Source organism: Leguminivora glycinivorella, chromosome 4 (genome assembly GCF_023078275.1).
Source record: "Leguminivora glycinivorella isolate SPB_JAAS2020 chromosome 4, LegGlyc_1.1, whole genome shotgun sequence".
Classification (NCBI taxonomy): domain Eukaryota; kingdom Metazoa; phylum Arthropoda; class Insecta; order Lepidoptera; family Tortricidae; genus Leguminivora; species Leguminivora glycinivorella.
In genome coordinates this window covers 16,817,102-16,837,803 of record NC_062974.1, presented here as the reverse complement: position 1 = coordinate 16,837,803, position 20,702 = coordinate 16,817,102, and the positions used below count along the sequence as shown (strand labels likewise).

General features: G+C 37.4%; 1 pseudogene; it reads right to left on the bottom strand.

Annotated features, from left to right (window-relative positions):
- LOC125225694 overlaps positions 1-20,702 on the bottom strand; it is a 160,424-nt pseudogene that overhangs the window by 94,705 nt on the left and 45,017 nt on the right.

Genomic DNA, 20,702 nt, shown 5'->3' with positions numbered 1-20,702 from the left:
TTAAAAAATTCGTTTGGCCGATAACTTTTCCTCGGCTGCTGCAGCTAGAGTTAGCTCGCGAAGTGTGTACTGAAAAAAGATTATGAAAGGCCTTTTCAGACCCTTTCTACAAATGTAAATATCAAAGTGGTCTCTCGTCTCGAAGTGGGTCAAAATTAGTAATTTTCATCGATTGGTATAAAATCTCACCCGCCGATAACTTTTCTTTGGCCGCTGAAGCTAGAGATATCTCGCGAAGTCAGTTTTGAAAAATGTTTATGAAAGGTGTTTTTATACAGTTTCCGACCATGTAAGTACCAAAGTGGTCTGGCGTCTACAAGTGGGTCAAAATCTGTGATTTCTATCGAAGGATGTTAAAAAATTCGTTTGGCCGATAACTTTTCCTCGGCTGCTGCAGCTAGAGTTAGCTCGCGAAGTGAGTACTGAAAGAAGATTATGAAAGGCCTTTTTAAACCTTTTCTAAAAATGTAAATATCAAAGTGGTATCTCGTCTCGAAGTGGGTCAAAATTAGTAATTTTCATCGATTGGTATAAAATCTCACCCGCCGATAACTTTTCTTTGGCCGCTGAAGCTAGAGATATCTCGCGAAGTCAGTTTTGAAAAATGTTTATGAAAGGTGTTTTTATACAGTTTCCGACCATGTAAATACCAAAGTGGTCCGGCGTCTCAAACTGGGTCAAAATCTGAGATTTCTATCGAAGGATGTTAAAAAATTCGTTTGGCCGATAACTTTTCCTCGGCTGCTGCAGCTAGAGTTAGCTCGCGAAGTGAGTACTGAAAGTAGATTATGAAAGGCCTTTTCAGACCCTTTCTAAAAATGTAAATATCAAAGTGGTCTCTCGTCTCGAAGTGGGTCAAAATTAGTAATTTTCATCGATTGGTATAAAATATCACCCGCCGATAACTTTTCTTTGGCCGCTGAAGCTAGAGTTATCTCGCGAAGTTAGTTTTGAAAAATGTTTATGAAAGGTGTTTTTATACAGTTTCCGACCATGTAAATACCAAAGTGATCCGGCGTCTCGAACTGGGTCAAAATCTGTGATTTCTAACGAAGGATATTAAAAAATTCGTTTGGCCGATAACTTTTCCTCGGCTGCTGCAGCTAGAGTTAGCTCGCGAAGTGTGTACTGAAAAAAGATTATGAAAGGCCTTTTCAGACCCTTTCTACAAATGTAAATATCAAAGTGGTCTCTCGTCTCGAAGTGGGTCAAAATTAGTAATTTTCATCGATTGGTATAAAATCTCATCCGCCGCTAACTTTTCTTTGGCTACTGAAGATAGAGTTATCTCGCGAAGTCAGTTTTGAAAAATGTTTATGAAAGATGTTTTTATATAGTTTCAGACCATGTAAATATAAAAGTGGTCCGGCGTCTCGAACTGGGTCAAATTCTGTGATTTCTATCGAAGGATGTTAAAAAATTCGTTTGGCCGATAACTTTTCCTCGGCTGCTGCAGCTAGAGTTAACTCGCGAAGTGAGTACTGAAAGTAGAATATGAAAGGCCTTTTCAAACCCTTTCTAAAAATGTAAATATCAACGTAGTTTCGCGTCTTGAAGTGGGTCAAAATCAGTAATTTTCATCGATTGGTATAAAATCTCACCCGCCGGTAACTTTTCTTTGGCCGCTGAAGCTAGAGTTAGCTTCCGAAGTCAGTTTTGAAAAATGTTTATGAAAGGTGTTTTTATACAGTTTCCGATGATGTTAATACCAAAGTGGTCTGGCGTCTCGAACTGGGTCAAAATCTGTAATTTCTATCGAAGGATGTTAAAAAATTCGTTTGGCCGATAACTTTTCCTCGGCTGCTGCAGCTAGAGTTAGCTCGCGAAGTGAGTACTGAAAGTAGATTATGAAAGACCTTTTTAAACCCTTTCCAAAAATGTTTATATCAAAGTGGTCTCTCGTCTCGAAGTGGGTCAAAATTAGTAATTTTCATCGATTGGTATAAAATCTCACCCGCCGATAACTTTTCTTTGGCCGCTGAAGCTAGAGTTATCTCGCGATGTCAGTTTTGAAAAATGTTTATGAAAGATGTTTTTATATAGTTTCCGACCATGTAAATATAAAAGTGGTCCGGCGTCTCGAACTGGGTCAAATTCTGTGATTTCTATCGAAGGATGTTAAAAAATTCGTTTGGCCGATAACTTTTCCTCGGCTGCTGCAGCTAGAGTTAACTCGCGAAGTGAGTTCTGAAAGTAGAATATGAAAGGCCTTTTCAAACCCTTTCTAAAAATGTAAATATCAAAGTAGTTTCGCGTCTTGAAGTGGGTCAAAATCAGTAATTTTCATCGATTGGTATAAAATCTCACCCGCCGGTAACTTTTCTTTGGCCGCTGAAGCTAGAGTTAGCTTCCGAAGTCAGTTTTGAAAAATGTTTATGAAAGGTGTTTTTATACAGTTTCCGATGATGTTAATACCTGTAATGTATGGGTAGTTTTAAGTTATTGTTAAAATAGGTGGAGGGTAGATATTTCATCGGCCTTGTCAAATAAATGGTTTTTCTGTACGGACGTGTTTAAATGTGCTCCTGAAATCCTGTAGCTTACAGGGACTGTGGCATTCTACATACGGACTTTACAGTGGCGACGAATAAGGAACTAACTCGCGAGTGTGTAATTTTGTGGCGGGAGCGGTAAACAAGTGTTGCTAAAATGACTATGGCGCTCGGCAAAATCGGGCCGTTCGACTTAGATAAGGACAGTTGGGATTATTATATAGATCGCTTGGAACAATCTTTCATTGCAAACTCAGTGGAAGAAAAGGTTAAAGTGGCGACTTTGATTACAGTGATAGGCAGTGACGCGTATGCCTTAATGGCAAATTTGTGTATGCCAGCGAAACCTTCGACAAAGACTTTTAAAGAATTAGTGTCAATTATGAAGGAACATTTGCAGCCTAAGCCTAGTTTACTGGCAGAGCGATTTAAATTTAGGCGACGCATACAGAATAGTGATGAAAGTGTGGGGAGTACGCGGCCGAGTTAAAGAAATTGTCAAAGGATTGTAAATTCCTTGGTGATAGTTTACAAGAAAACTTACGAGATCAGTTCGTATGTGGGTTAGCGCGAGACAGTATACGTCAGAGGTTATTTGCAGAAGATGATATTAAATTTGACATAGCATTCAAGCTTGCGGTGACGTTAGAAATGGCGGAGGCTGACGCAGCACTCGTGGAGCATCGGGGTAGCAGTCGAGGGGGCGATGCCGGGGAAGATACGGCGTCAGTGCATCTGATAAGAGACACGGGGCGAGGGCGCGCCAGCGGGCGCGCGCCAAGTCAAAGTACTTCACGTCACTCGTCGCACGGACCGCAAGGCGGCGCGGCTGGTCGCGGTGGCGGCGGCGGCAGCGGCGGCGGTGGTGGCGGCGGCGGTTGGAGCGGCAAACATACCGGCGGAGGTTGGCGAATTAAAAATGCACCTATAGGCACTGAGGGGCCTAAAGGTAGTTGCCGTGTGTGTGGAGGTCAGCACGCGGCAGAAAGCTGCAAGTTTAAAATGTATGTTTGTCGAGTCTGCAATAAAGAAGGTCATTTGAAACGCGTTTGCCCGAATGTGAAAAATAACGCAGCAGGGGTACACCATCTGGCAAGCAAGGAGTTCCATATGAACTCATCCAGCGATAGTGACGAGGTAAATCATTATTCTATGGACGCTAATCGTTTAAAAAATATAAACCGTACTTTATGAATGTTTGTGTAAATAGCAAGTCCTTACTAATGGAAGTTGATACGGGCACTGCTGCAACTTGTATAAGTTTGGAATGTTACAAGACATTATTTAGTAGTATACCGATGGAAAATTGTAATTTAAATTTAACATATTTTTCAGGTGAATTGGTTATGCCAGTAGGCAAAATTACACCTCTTGTGACGTATGAGAATATAAGTAAATACTTAACATTATATATTATACGCGATGGTAGGACAAGTTTGCTAGGACGGGAGTGGTTGGTGGAACTCGATATTTTACCTCCTTTCATACTGACACATTGTAATAATATTAAATGTGAGACATTCAATTTTGATGTTTTCAGTTCTAGTTACCGAGACGTGTTCGGCGATGGGCTGGGTCGGTTCACGGGCGGCACGGTGGGGTTCCGGCTGCGGCCGGACGCGCGGCCGGTGTTCCTGCGCGCGCGCCCTCTGGCGTACGCGCTGCGTGAGCCGGTGGAGCGCGCGCTTGAACAGCTGGTGCGCGACGGAGTACTCGAGCCCGTGCAAACGTCGGATTGGGCTACGCCGATCGTGCCGGTTATGAAGAAGGACGGCACCATTCGGGTATGCGGTGATTTTAAACTTACTTTAAATAAATGTCTCGAGGTTGATCGTTTTCCTTTGCCCCGTGTGGACGACTTGCTCACTAAATTACATGGGGGCCAAAAGTTCACCAAGTTAGACTTGTCGCAGGCGTATGCGCAGTTTGAGTTGGACGAGGAATCAAAAAAATATGCCGTAATTAATACACACAAGGGTTTATTTCGGTACAATAGATTGATTTACGGTCTGGCCTCTAGCCCAGGGATTTTTCAGCGTAAACTTGAACAGCTGTTTGCTGACATGCCACGGGTGGGGGTCTTTTTAGATGATGTCATCATTACGGGGTTAATGACCAAGAACACTTAACGACTTTGATAGAAGTGTTTAAGCGGTTGCAAAAATATGGCTTAAAGGTTAAAAAAAGTAAATGTACGTTTTTTGCGGATTCCGTGACATATCTAGGCTTCGTGATAAGCAAGGAGGGCGTTCATACGTGTCCAGATAAACTAGAAGCAATCGAAAAAGTGCCCGCTCCGCGTAATACTACAGAGTTAAGATCATTTCTAGGATTAGTCATGTATTACGCGAAGTTTATACCAAACATAAGCTCATTACTGGCACCGTTATATAATCTTCTCAGAAAAGAGGTTAAATATTATTGGGACCAGTCATGTGAATATGCTTTTAACCGGGTGAAGGGTAAACTGATGTCTAGTGAGGTACTGGCGCACTATTCGCCGGATTTGCCGCTAGTTTTGACCTGCGACGCTAGTAGTGTAGGCGTAGGGGCGGTGATATCACATTTGACGCCAGATGGCAGCCCCGGGGACGGTGCGAAGGGGACGCAAGAACGTCCGATAGCGTATGCGTCGCGATCGCTTAATAAAGCAGAGCGCGGATATTCACAAATAGAAAAGGAGGCATTAGGCATAATTTTTGGAGTTAAGAAGTTCCATCAGTATCTTTTTGGAAGAAAATTTATATTGAGAACTGACCATAAACCGTTAGTAACTATTTTTGGTGATAAAGTAGGCATTCCAGTGATGGCCGCCAGCAGAATGCAACGTTGGGCGGTGCTTTTATCAGGTTACGATTACGATATTGAGTATGTGCGTAGTGATAGAAATGCCGCTGATGCCTTATCTCGATTACCAACAGGTGAAGAAGCAAGTGATAAGAAGGAAGTCACATACATCAATTTTATTCAAAACTTCTTGCCTATAACTAGAAAAATAGTTAAGGAAAATACGTTCAAGGACGAGGTACTCCAAAAAGTGGTACTGTATATACAATCAGGATGGCCAAATCATGATAATGATCACGTTTCTCTGAAACCATACAGTTCCCGTAAGACTGAGTTATATCTGGATAGAGGGTGTGTAGTCTGGGGTTATCGGCTAGTGATACCTAAAACATTACAAAATGCAATTTTGACAGAATTACATACTAGTCATATGGGAATAGTAAAAATGAAAAGTATCGCGCGCAGTTATGTATGGTGGCCGGGAATCGACACGGATATAGAACGTATTTGTCATGAGTGCGCGACATGCGCCGCGGAGGGGATGGCGCCGCCGCGCACCGCGCCGCAACCGTGGCCATACATATCTGAACCTTGGTCAAGATTGCATTTAGACTTTTTGGGTCCTCTCGGAGGAAAAACGTATCTTGTGCTTATAGACTCTAGTACTAAATGGATAGAAGCATTTACAATGCATAAGACCACCGCTTCGTCAGTCATTAAGGTATTGGAGGAAACGTTTGCCCGTTTTGGTTTACCTCTGGAGGTCGTATCAGACAACGGACCGCCGTTTACTAGTAGAGAGTATAGGCATTTTTTAGAACACAATGGAGTCAAAATTACGTATTCAGCGCCTTATCAGCCCTCGTCAAACGGTGCGGCCGAAGGTGCGGTTAAATTGTGTAAGCGAACAATAAAAAAAGCGGTAAGGGAAGGCCTTAACGTGGATTCCGCTTTACAGTCCTATTTAATGATGTATAGAAATGTTGAGCATAGCAGTACAGGTAATTCACCGGCCATGCTGCTACAGCACAGGATTTTGCGTACGAGACTCGAGTTATTGAAAGACGTGAGAGAAGTAGAACGCCGTGTGCGTGACGCGCAACAGCGGCAGGTACATAACTCGGGCGGGGCGGGCAGACATTTTAACGTGGGAGATAGGGTATGGACACGAGATTTTAGGGAAGGAAGGAATTGGATTAGTGGGCAAGTTGATCAACAACTAGGGTCACGTAATTACTTAATATCAAAGGAAAACGGTCCTCCTATGAAGCGACATGTTGACCAAATTAAAAGCAGATGGAATCCTTTATTGGATGTACCTTGCCCGAAGGAGCCGTCCACCGAGCCGAGTCTTGGCGCAGGCGGGATACCAACGTCTGTAGCAGGGGAACGAGGAACCGACCCACCTTCGCTAGAGTCTTCGGTGACTAGATCTAATTTGAGGCCACGTCCCATTAGACCACCGAATCGATATGGTTTTGAGTTTGATTAATACAAAGGTAACTTATTAGTACTGTATGCATTTCTATTAATGTAAGTTGTATAATAAACATTTAGTTTGTAATGCTCTTGCTTAATAAATCAATATCTTCATTTACTGTTGAGTAAAGTTAACATAATATAAACTATGGTATAGCTCCCAACTGTGCTTGAAATAAATAAGTCTTTCTGGACTAATCGAAGGGACGCTTAGTGCTAGTTCAGTGAGAGGGTGTAATGTATGGGTAGTTTTAAGTTATTGTTAAAATAGGTGGAGGGTAGATATTTCATCGGCCTTGTCAAATAAATGGTTTTTCTGTACGGACGTGTTTAAATGTGCTCCTGAAATCCTGTAGCTTACAGGGACTGTGGCATTCTACATACGGACTTTACAATACCAAAGTGGTCCGGCGTCTCGAAGTGGTCTAAATCTGTGACTTCTATTGAACAATGTTAAAAAATTCGTTTGGCCGATAACTTTTCCTCGGCTGCTGCAGCTAGAGTTAGCTCGCGAAGTGAGTACTGAAAGTAGATTATGAAAGGCCTTTTCAAACCCTTTTTAAAAATGTAAATATCAAAGTGGTCTCGCGTCTTGAAGTAGGTCAAAATCAGTAATTTTCATCGATTGGTATAAAATCTCACCCGCCGGTAACATTTCTTTGGCCGCTGAAGCTAGAGTTAGCTCGCGAAGTCAGTTTTGAAAAATGTTTATGAAAGGTGTTTTTATACAGTTTCCGGCCATGTAAATACCAAAGTGGTCCGGCGTCTACAAGTGGGTCAAAATCTGTGATTTCTATCGAAGGATGTTAAAAAATTCGTTTGGCCGATAACTTTTCCTCGGCTGCTGCAGCTAGAGTTAGCTCGCGAAGTGAGTACTGAAAGTAGATTATGAAAGGCCTTTTCAGACCCTTTCTAAAAATGTAAATATCAAAGTGGTCTCTCGTCTCGAAGTGGGTCAAAATTAGTAATTTTCATCGATTGGTATAAAATCTCACCCGCCGATAACTTTTCTTTGGCCGCTGAAGCTAGAGTTATCTCGCGAAGTCAGTTTTGAAAAATGTTTATGAAAGGTGTTTTTATACAGTTTCCGACCATGTAAATACCAAAGTGGTCCGGCGTCTCGAACTGGGTCAAAATCTGAGATTTCTATCGAAGGATGTTAAAAAATTCGTTTGGCCGATAACTTTTCCTCGGCTGCTGCAGCTAGAGTTAGCTCGCGAAGTGAGTACTGAAAGTAGATTATGAAAGGCCTTTTCAGACCCTTTCTAAAAATGTAAATATCAAAGTGGTCTCTCGTCTCGAAGTGGGTCAAAATTAGTAATTTTCATCGATTGGTATAAAATATCACCCGCCGATAACTTTTCTTTGGCCGCTGAAGCTAGAGTTATCTCGCGAAGTTAGTTTTGAAAAATGTTTATGAAAGGTGTTTTTATATAGTTTCCGACCATGTAAATACCAAAGTGGTCCGGCGTCTCGAACTGGGTCAAAATCTGTGATTTCTAACGAAGGATATTAAAAAATTCGTTTGGCCGATAACTTTTCCTCGGCTGCTGCAGCTAGAGTTAGCTCGCGAAGTGTGTACTGAAAAAAGATTATGAAAGGCCTTTTCAGACCCTTTCTAAATATGTAAATATCAAAGTGGTCTTTCGTCTCGAAGTGGGTCAAAATTAGTAATTTTCATCGATTGGTATAAAATCTCACCCGCCGATAACTTTTCTTTGGCCGCTGAAGCTAGAGTTATCTCGCGAAGTCAGTTTTGAAAAATGTTTATGAAAGGTGTTTTTATACAGTTTCCGACCATGTAAGTACCAAAGTGGTCTGGCGTCTCGAACTGGGTCAAAATCTGTGATTTCTATCGAAGGATGTTAAAAAATTCGTTTGGCCGATAACTTTTCCTCGGCTGCTGCAGCTAGAGTTAGCTCGCGAAGTGAGTACTGAAAGTAGATTATGAAAGGCCTTTTTAAACCCTTTCCAAAAATGTAAATATCAAAGTGGTCTCTCGTCTCGAAGTGGGTCAAAATTAGTAATTTTCATCGATTGGTATAAAATATCACCCGCCGATAACTTTTCTTTGGCCGTTGAAGCTAGAGTTATCTCGCGAAGTCAGTTTTGAAAAATGTTTATGAAAGGTGTTTTTATACAGTTTCCGACCATGTAAATACCAAAGTGGTCCGGCGTCTCGAACTGGGTCAAAATCTGTGATTTCTATCGAAGGATGTTAAAAAATTCGTTTGGCCGATAACTTTTCCTCGGCTGCTGCAGCTAGAGTTAGCTCGCGAAGTGAGTACTGAAAGTAGATTATGAAAGGCCTTTTCGAACCCTTTCTAAAAATGTAAATATCAAAGTGGTCTCGCGTCTCGAAGTGGGTCAAAATTTGTGGGTTTCATTGAAGGGACTAACAATATTTATGACCATTAGCGATGCATTTTATTCGACTTTATAGTAAAGTTTATAAGGGAATTTCATTGTTAGTATGGAGTATTATATGTTTTCCTTTTTATTCTAGTCTTTTAGCTGTTTTTGAGGAAGATACACATGTTCATATTATAGACCACTTAATTTGGTCGGGTTATCGTTCGCCGATAACTTTGGCCGCTAACTTCACACCGGTTTATTTTTGTACAAACAAGAGAATTTCAAAACATGGTCTCACTATGACGGAAATATATCTATGTACCGAGGCGTAAGGATGTCCATGTATACTATTATAATTTTGGCAAGTGTATTGAATGTCATCCATCACAGTTCAGTTAGTTACTTTTAAAATAGCAAATAATCTTACTAAATTGTGTGATTAAGTTAGGTCTTATTTCTTAGGAATTTTAGGATCATATGGCTTCAGATATCGTTAATTCTTATAATAATGTTACCCATTACAAATTCCACGATAAATTCATGTCAAGGACTGCTAAAACAAAGAAAACTATCAAGTTAGCAGTTTTCATTTAAAATAAGCCTACACAAGTACACATTTCAAACAACAGTTAAGCGCTTCTTTTCAACCGAGAAAGTGACCAGAGCGCTTAGAACTGAGTAAAATGGGGAGGCCAGTTTTACTAAATGGAGTGGCATGAATACTATGAACAACGACGAGAACTACATAGTCGCCATTCGTACTAACTCAAGACTAGTCTTTTCTTTATTTTTAAACTTTTTTTTAAATATTGCTGTTGCTTTATCTTTAGGTTTACAGCAGGCGGAATTACCTTTGCGTTTTTAGACATAATTTTTATTAATAATTTTTAGCATTGCCTATAGTTTATTGCTTAATTAAATGAATAATAAACTAATGACTCCGTATGCTGAGGGAGAAATCTTTGCGATAAGCATAGAAAACGCAAAATGGAGACTATTAATAGTTCGTCAAGTAAATTATCACAGTCAAGTCACGTTGGTCTAACTAAAGCGTCATAAACGCAAGGAAGTTGTTATGTAGTTAGTAGAAGTAACAGTAATATTTATCTGGAAACCCCTGAACAACAAAACCAAATTATCTTATTCACGCAAAAGTTGGTTTGAATTCTATTAGGCTTTTATCGCACCGGGTATCAACAATTAGAAGTTGTCAACTTCAAATAGACTAAATATAGATTCTAAAACAATACGTATTCTAGGAAGGAACCGGGAATAATCTAACCGCATGTCAACTGAATTTGGAATTGTCCTAGTTACCTATACAATACATCAACATTAAATTGAAGTTACGCTCAGATTCTAATTATAAATAATGAACGACAAAAATATTTTCGGGATACGATAGGTATGGTATACCTTGCCAGTTATTGACGATTATTCAAACATTAACATGACTTTTGATACAGACAGACGTGATCAATTTTAGTTTTATACCGCGCTTCTTTTCAATTGTTCTCGGTTCTTAAAATTATTGTACTTCTATTACAGTAAGCAACCAGTTACCTTTAAGTATCTATGCGACATGTGAAAAAACCCTAACCCAGTATTTTATTCCGATCCAGCTAACTTTCAAAACCCAGGGCCCGCATTATAATTCTGAATTTGTATTACGTATTAAAACATACCAAATAGCCGTTATTTTAAGCTCGATATAGATATTTATATGACACAATAGAATAAATTAGCGAAGGCAAGATAAATTCCGTTCTTACTAAAATTCTAAAACGCTGAAAGAGTATCTCATTGTTTTTATTCGGAGAGAATTGGCTTATGAAAGCGATTCAAATTTGCAAGAGATTCAATTTACATAACGAGCGATTTGTACCTCTCAGAGATTAAACCTTCTGCTCCCGTTTTGTTTGCAGATATGCCTTCGTTTTTCCTTTATGTAGAAACGGCGTTTTTAAGTGAAACCTTCCTACGAAGAAAGGCCAATTTCGCAATCCGGCTCAATAGCTTTAGCTCGTTTTCTATTTTATAGGATTCAATTGATATTATAATATAAGTGACGCAGTTTGCTTTGTTGGTAATAATGAGATAGACGGACTAGATCAAAGCTGCAGTTCATGGGCTGACGAGTACGCCCTAAAGACCGGGAACAGAATGGCAACGTGTCATGAAGTTCGTCATTAATCGGTGATGAGACTGATAAGTGATGATCACGACTATTATATATATAGGAAGTTATCAAATTAGTCACGGATATTTTGAGGGAAGTTAATTAACATCAAAACAATGAACTTTCACTAGAAATTAATTTAATGAAATTATGATTTTTTTGTTTTCATTTCCTTAATATAAAAATATATATTAATTTATTTTCTAAATAACCATCCTCTGTAATGTAATTGCCTGTCAGGATGTTTAACAGTGTCTCTCATGTCACGGTAACAGTGTCTAGAGAGGTCTCATTTATTTATTTTATTAACAGGGTGTTTTAACATAGCATATTAGTTTCCTAGTTTTCTCTAAAAAAACATAACAAAACCTACGATGTTTCATACATTATAAATACTCCAGGAGCGGAGTACTATCAGCCGTAAAAATATCCGTGACTAATTTGTTAACAAAAATTATGATGTCTTTAAATTTTTTATTTTTCATACAAAATAAATATTAGCTTTAATGTACGCCATTATTGTTGTCATTGACGTTGTCTGTCACACTTTAGACTTAACAGAATTCGCAATACATTACCTCTTAGAAAAAACTTTCAAGGGTGATAAAATCAAAATCCGTTATTTTTAAAAGTCGCCGAACAAATTTGATCAGTAACCCTTAGTTCAATTTTTCGCCTTTGTTACAGATCTGCGATCCGTTATTTCTTAGTTATTTTTATATTAAACCGCTGAATCAATGTAATATTTCCTGACAAAATAAGAGGGAATAGTAATGTAACATGCCGTTTTTCTTACGTAAAAGTGCGTGTGACATGTTTGTTTCCCTTTAAGCCTTGAATAAATATTATGAATAAGTAAATATCAAATTACTGTAATCTTGTTGTTATTTTAGGAAACAATAACATATTTCTGTAAGTCTTTCGTTAGTTTAGCTTAAGTGGGTAAATCAATACCTGTGTCTCTCTATTGTTTGTATATAAGTTAAATAATTTGTATTAAATTAATTATAAAAAAAAAAACATTTATTGCCATAATTCACATGCAATACACGAACTAGGTAGGTAAATTATATTTTACATTTTAATATTAATAGTATATAGGTACATTATATTTTACAATTTATAATTATTAAAGAATAAGTTATTCGTTTGTCTGTCGTCATTGTCTTGGTAATAAACTTAAAAACTACTTTACGTATTTTCATACCGTTTTCACTTTTTACAGTTATTCTTGTGGAAGGTTTAGGAGCAAGTATAATTTGGTAAGGTTTTATCTAACCCATACAAAGCCGCGGCAGGTTGCTAGTGTAAAATAACTAAGCCTAGTTTGAATGTCAATTTTTGAAGCGCGCTCAAAGGAATAAATTGATGCATCCCAACTGGCACGCTGAAAATAAAGGTGTCTCCACAACGACATGCAAAGCTGGAGCAAGCCAGGCTGCGTTAACAGTTTTTAATGGACTCCGCTAGAGGTGTTTGTACAGTTCAGGTATTTTACCAGCTTCTATTTAATTTAAGTAAATCTGTATGCTATAAATGTATAGTCAACCAATTGGAACCCTAGGCCACTCTACAACCATGTCAAAATGACAAGCAGTAAGAGAATAATGTTAGCTTTCTTACAATCTGATTTATAACGTCTGCCTACCTATGTATGTGGTTGACTGTACATAGGTAGGCATTATGAGATCGCAAATAAATATTAAAACCTTCAACTGGAGTGAATGTGGGTGGACACTTAAAAGGTTATTTATCCTACATTCACTAAAATATATACTTACACAACCGTTACGATGCACGAAATGTATAACGATACACAAAGTAAGTAGTATGCTGTTAATTTCAATCGGATGAAACAATTTTTGTAGTACAATAGTAAAGAAATTGGAAGGTAAATCACATGTTAAGTTCTGTCCCTATTCATCCCAGCTATCGTTATTGTAAATGGTTTTTATTTTACAAATGCCGTCATGTAATTATGTACGTAATTATTTAAGTTAACTATAATTTCACAAATACACTTTTTTTATTCAGATTCTCTGATACTAAACACAATATGAGAATGAAATAAGTAAGTAAGTACAGACGTTTGTATTTGTCATGCTAGTTCAGTCAATGTCAGTACATCTTGTACTGAGACTTATTGAAATAGCATGACACGTTCGTACGTTTCCGTAAAATACGAAAGCAACTCTTTTCGCACTATATCTGTAATTTAATAAAGACTGGAGACAAAAATATGGGGGAAGATTACAAGCTACGGTTGCGCCCACTCCTGCAAAATATTGGGGTAAAAGGTTGATGGATATTAGAGTCTTTTTTCTTTTAAAAAGATATGAACACAAAAAATTGTCAAAATATGGGTTTAAATTAAATATAATATTTGAGTCTTTTCTTTTAGAGAACTAGGAATGAATTTTACAAGACTATTTTCTGTGCGTACATAATTAAATTCACGAACACAAATGCCGATTACCTACAAACAATTTGCAGCGAAACTGTAAACGTTACCTACAAATTTCTGAGCATTTGTATTTTGAACCGACATTTCACTCAAACTCCCTAAAATATTTGTAAAGCTCGCAGTAAATTTATAAAACAACTCAAAGCCTGTGTTCAAGGAAATTGGGAAGTTCATTTAGTTTAATAGAATAAAAATATATTTAAACTGATGACTTTAAAGTATTTTGGATACTAAGTAGTGATCCTATCTTTAAGTTTACCTTCGACGTCATTTCCGCGGTATCGTTGTACTATGGCTAAAGAAAAATCTACACACATCAGCTTTGTCTTGATTGTAATCGGCGTTTATGTCAATGCGCAATGCATGGCTTCACGAATTAATTGCTGTTTGATTGTGGCTAAACCTAGTATTTATATAGGTAGTCATTTTTTTTTCTGATCAACGAGCACCGTGCAGACATGCATTCATCTTTTAATCACTCTTAAATAACTCATTATTTTCTATAACAACAATTATAACATTTCCTAGGCAGCTGTTTTACCATAGTAGGTCTAAATTTTATAGGATGTCTGTTTCAGGCCTTAGTTTTCATGACAACAATGTTACTTTACAAATGCGATGTTAAACAAATTATTCCAGTCTCATTACAACAGACCTTCACTTAGAATTTACCTAAATAACAATTCACAGAGACTAAAAAAGTAGACACTCGTTATTATGATGAAAGACGTTATTTTAACGGGGTTCTTTCCTTTACTACTTTCATAACAATTCCTAAGAATTTTCCGCTCGACGAGGCTCGGTACAATCAGCGTTTATAGGTTGATGTGGCGACGAAAATTAAATTTAGACTACAACGAGGCATCCTTGAAGAGGCAACTGGAGTGGTCATTCCTTTTTTTTTTTTGATTTAAATGTACTCGCATGTTTCCTCCCTGGCTTTGAAGTTATAATATATTTTGCAACGCAGACTGATATTAATAATATAAATATGTGTCAGAGTGTTTTGCTTATTTGATATTTAAATATGTTATTGAAGAGGCGTCATATTCAAAACTGATATCAATTTACAAAACATTAAAACTTATAGCAATACAAAACTCAACACAGATAATTTCCTTATCATTATTTCCTACTTTTCCTAGTCACTATTATTTAAATTTTAGAACAGGAAATAATCAACTAAAACAGATTTTATAAAGTTTTAGATTTTTTACGCATTATTTTTCACTTGAGTTTTTCTTTTCAGCATTTTTACGAGCCACTGTCAGCTTGAAGTGTAAAAAAAAGTAAAAATATTTATTTACGATATTTATTTTTTTATATTTAAAATTATAAAATAGAAAATGGGGTTTCTTTCAATTTTTGAATGTTAGCTCCCTTTTTATCTTAAACTATAATTTGTATTTAATTTTAAAATAAGTACACCGTGTCCAATAAGTCAGCTAGAAGATGTTGATACAACTCCCAGCCAGTCTACCCGTGACCACGGACGTAATGTCATGTCCGAAACGTCGGGTTAAATATAAAACGTAAGTTTTACGCGATTAAGTCCCGTTTTAATTTAATAATAAAATAGTCTAATACACCTAAACCTGGAGGCCTGGGTGGCCACTAATGTTTCGGATAAAAAACTGCCAAATTAGTCTGAAACTACGCTAGAATACCATTTGCCGAATGTGCTGGAGGTACGTCTTGTTGGGACACATGATACTCATTCCCAAGCATCCTTTTTAACTTTAAGGCATTTTTTTCTCCAAAACCTTGGTTTTAAAGAAAAAAACGTTGATTTTAACGCTTTTATCTGTAAGTACTGAAGGTAGTTTACCTCGCTTACATACTGCATCCCACACCTGGGCCGATGGTGAGCTCTGGAACCTAGGCACATTTTTCTAGTTGCCCGGAACGTTATCTATCCTCGGTACCCATAATAGTTTATTTTGACACGTGGCGTCTGTTTTATCACATACAGATTCTCCTTATAAAAAATAACTCGTCACCTGCGTGCCGAGCAAGTATTTTGTTGGCACTTTACCTCTTTGTTTTTCTTAGACACTTCGGAAATTTCATGTACTTTGTGCTTGTATTTTATTAAGAGGAATATACTCTTTAGTTTAAATAAGAATTTGATGGCCTGTGATCCCTATATCTTTAGAACTGAGGTAAAATGTGAGTATTCGGACTTATTGGACACGGTGTAGTTATGTAACTAGGATAAGTTTAAGGGAATAATAAAGGCTTTATTAATATTATTATTTTCTTAAACACAAATTTAGAAGGCAAAGAGTCAGATGATTCTGGATAACTGAACATATTTTATTCCAGAGGTTTGACGGACATTTTTTTTTTCAATTTTGTAGGTTTTTTTTTATTTAATCAAGCATACGAAACACTTATTATTTTCTACATAGGCTATTCTGATGGATAAAATATAGGTATAATACTGATAGTTAGTATTTAAAAGATAGAATAATGTCCTGGCAGGTATTTAAGCAGGGTCGCGCGATAATTGATAAAACACCAGGCCGTCCCTATCGTACTATTTGTAAGTACGACAGGGACGGCCCGATGTTTTATCGTTTATCGCGCGACCATGCTATCGATGCAGATCTTCAATGTAACAAAATAATGTTATAACTACATAGTACTTACCAATGTTCATATATTATATGTATAGCATTATAACAACCGTATTCAATCAAATCATAAACCGAATTACAGTTATTAGAGTGGCGCACCACTGATTTACTATAGAGGAGATACATTTTGAGTGCGAGAGTGATCAGTTTACCTACATTTATTTTGTTTTAGATATTTTATCGTAGGTTTTCTCTTCCGTACTAAATTCGAAACAATATTTATATGGTTATGTTGGTCAATATTTCAATTTCCGTGTCCCACGCAGAACAAAAACAATTTAATCAAATTTCTAAACCAATGTAAACAATTTTTTTTATCAATGTTTTATACGAAACACTAAAAATCAACGCATGGAAAGTCTAATTTTGTCGAAGGTATTTTAACTAAAGCAAAATCATTCCTACAATATTAAGTACCTACTTACCTGCCTACTAAATTTCATTTTTATATCTCTGTTTCCCAGAACGAATATTAAATCACAGTCAAATTAAACAATCATTTCGAAGCAGCAATTATTCAAAAAAGGCTTCACCTTTGTTAGAGCTCACTGTGCCTAATTGAAAGGAAAATGGCAGTATTAAATCCACAAAATTATTGTCGCCATTTCCTCGTCAACGCATTGGCGTTGACTGCTCGCTGATAAAGCATCCATGCAACAGTGCGCTTGAATCGGCCCGTGGGATAATTTGAATTTTAAACCATGACAGGCGGTTGTCAAGCTCACTCGCGCGAGTGGGAAATGCGCGTCATCGATTGCCGTTAATTGGACGTAACTTTTTACCGCTCCGCCTAGATACCCACCGATGGCACCGATGGACAACGTCCAAGCGCGTGAATGTTTCATACGCCACTGCCTCGCATCACTCTGCCCGAATGCAATGAATATTGTATTAACTCAGTCATGATCGGCCAATTAATTTCATTTCTGCTCCCTTTAAATTTTTCGTACCTGACTTGAACGCTTAACGTAAAGCTTTAAAATGTAAACGTGTCTGTTTATTTTGAGTGGATTAAATCACCAATCGAAGCTATAATTTTTTTTAAAACGTAAAAGCATAAATAAAAACAAAAACATTAAAGTTATATAATTAAAGGAACAAACTCTAAACTATATCAAATAAGAAGTTTCGGTACTTAGTACCAAACCAACTATCCGAAATGTTTAAACTTTTAATGAAGACTTATTTACTTATTCAAAGTTTGTGCTAAAAATCACTCTGTCCAGCATTCTACTCAGCTAAAGTATTCAGGAATTTTCGTCTAATGGTCACATATACAGAGAATTTCAAATTAAGTCAAAATAACAAAATAATTTACTTTATCCCAGACTAAGATGTTATTTTAATTTCAGCCGAAAAATGCCATTTTTTATAAGTTACTACCCAAAATGAAACGTAATTTGCCATTTTGTATGTTTGTTATGAAAACAAAAATACCCCTAGCACGTCCGTTATTTGCCTCTGGGATAAAGCGGAGCTACTCGGCGCTGTCCTTTGATATTTATATTTACGAAGCAGGATTATTTCTCAACAGAAATATAAAGGTAACGAAATAACATTTTTGTTTTTTTTTTCGTGGCATCGACTTATCACCTGCGTCCAGCCGGCATGTGAGACTAAGGTAAACTTGGGGTGTTATTTCATAAAGTAAATATTTATGAGGGAAAGGAGTTTTCCGCGCCTGTGCCGGTAAGCCGCCTGATCCGAAAAGACATAAACCTCAAGGGATTCAGTTCTTAGTTCACAGAGCTTCTTTATTTTGTTCTTTTTTAAGAATGTTCGCGAATGTGACGAAAACGATTTATTGAAGATAATCGACGATCTTCAAATGGAAGGGCTCTTCAACCTTTGATTTCGATATCGAACTTTGTATTATATTCTTGGCTTCTATTGGCTTGGCTTGATTCATCTAGGATGGATCTACATATTTTAGTTCGTAGGTTTACGAAGTATAAAATAATATCTATATTTTTATTATTATTAGCTGTTGCCCACAACTTCGTTCGCGTGGATTTATTTCTCGAAATAATTATATTTATATCTACTTATAAGTTACACCTACAGGTAACTAAGGTTAAGGTTTACAGAAGGTATAATTAGTCACGGATATTTGTACGGCTGATAGTAATCTGGCCGTCCCTATCGCACTATTTGTAAGTGCGATAAGGACGACCCTGTTATCGCGCGACCATACTTGCCTGCATGGAGGACATAAATGTATGTATGAAACATCATACGTTTTGTTATAGTTTAGTTTTTTGTGGAGAAAACTAGGAAACAAATGTGCTATGTCAAAACACCCTGTTACAATTGAATGAATGCATGTGAAATAATTATATTGACGATCATAATGTAAATTCGTATAGGTTAACATAGCATAATTTATAATGTAATTTATCATTATGAAATAAATAAAACTAAACTAAACTAAACTATTAAAATAATTAAATGAGATTTCTCTAGACACTGTTAACGTGAGGTTAAAACTGCCTGGCAGGTGATCGGCAATGAAACTGGGAAACGTAAAATGAAGGATCCGCACTACAAGCTACGAATTGGTGACGCTTTAGTAAGTTCCGACCGTGAAGTGGCAGATCATTTTGAGCAGTTTTTCTCGAATATACCGGTAGAAACAACAAAGTCTCTTAATTCGTCGCCAGATGTCGCTGAAGAAATTTTGAAGAGAAATGTAGCGGAATGTACAGAATTCTTCAAATTTTCGTATATCACTCCGAACATAGTTCTTAAGACTTTTAGATCACTGAATTTAAAGAAAACTGAAGATCTATGGGGCCTGTCAGTCAAAGTTTTGCATTCCATTATTGAATCTATTGCACCATATTTAGCTGAGATTTTCAACAAATGCATTGATGTTGGCACTTTTCCAGATATTATGAAACATAGCAAAATTATCCCGTTGTTTAAATCAGGAACGAAGACAGATCCTACGAACTTTAGGCCGATTTCAATACTACCTGCATTAAGCAAAGTGTTTGAGAAACTTATTTTAAATCAACTGCTGTCGCATTTCAACAGAAATAAACTGCTTGATAGCAATCAATTTGGTTTTACCAAAGGTCGATCAACCACTGACGCTGGTGCGGTACTCTAAAGCACATCTTTGACGCTTGGGAAAAAGCTCAAGATGCTGTTGGAATTTTCTGTGATCTGTCCAAGGCATTTGATTGCGTAGATCACGAAAATTTAAAACGAAAATTAAGCCACTACGGGATAAAAGCCGGTGCCCTCGACTTAGTCTCATCATATCTGTCGGATAGGACTCAGAGAGTAGTTATTAATGGAACTCATTCGGCGGGGTCCCCGGTAGCCCTCGGAGTGCCTCAAGGTTCAATTCTTGGTCCCTTCCTCTTTTTAGTATATATTAATGACCTACCCACTCTTGTTAAAGGCAGACATGATATAGTGTTATTTGCGGATGACACTTCTCTTATATTCAAAGTGGACAGGAAGGAAAATAGCTTCGACAGTATTAATGATGCCCTATCAACTATAGTTAACTGGTTTACGGCAAACAATCTACTTTTGAACGCCAAGAAAACCAAATGCATCAAGTTTGCGTTACCTAACGTCAAGCAGATAAATAACAGCAAAATCCAAATAAAAGGTGATACGCTGGAGTTTGAAGACCAAACTGTTTTCCTGGGAGTCACTTTAGACTCAAAACTGCAATGGCACGCACATATTGCTACTTTAGCTAACAAACTTAGTTCAGCTGCCTACGCAGTAAGGAGAATCAGACAGCTAACAAACGTAGAGACGGCCAGGCTGGTATACTTTGGTTACTTCCATAGTGTTATGTCGTATGGAATTCTGTTATGGGGTAAAGCCGCAGATATTCAGACGATATTTGTGCTGCAAAAGCGAGCTGTACGTTCCATATATGGACTGGGCGCTCGAGCTTCCCTAAGAGAGAAATTCAAAGAGGTGAACATTCTTACCGTTGCCTCTCAGTACATACTTGAGAATATTATGTATGCTAGGAAAAACATCCATGAATACAAGCTTAACAGTGATATCCATAACTATAACACTAGAAACAAACATAAACTTGCCGTGCCCTTCCACCGTCTCCGTAAGGTTAGTACGTCTTTCGTTGGGAACTGTACACGTTTTTATAACAAAATCCCCATTGATGTAGTGAACTTGCCACTCGGCAAATTTAAGTCACATGTTAAGCGCTGTTTGCTAGGTAAAGCTTACTATACGGTAAATGATTTTATAAATGATAAAAATGCCTTTAAGCCAGTAGCTTGATTATGGTAGCAGAAGTTTGTAATACAACCGTA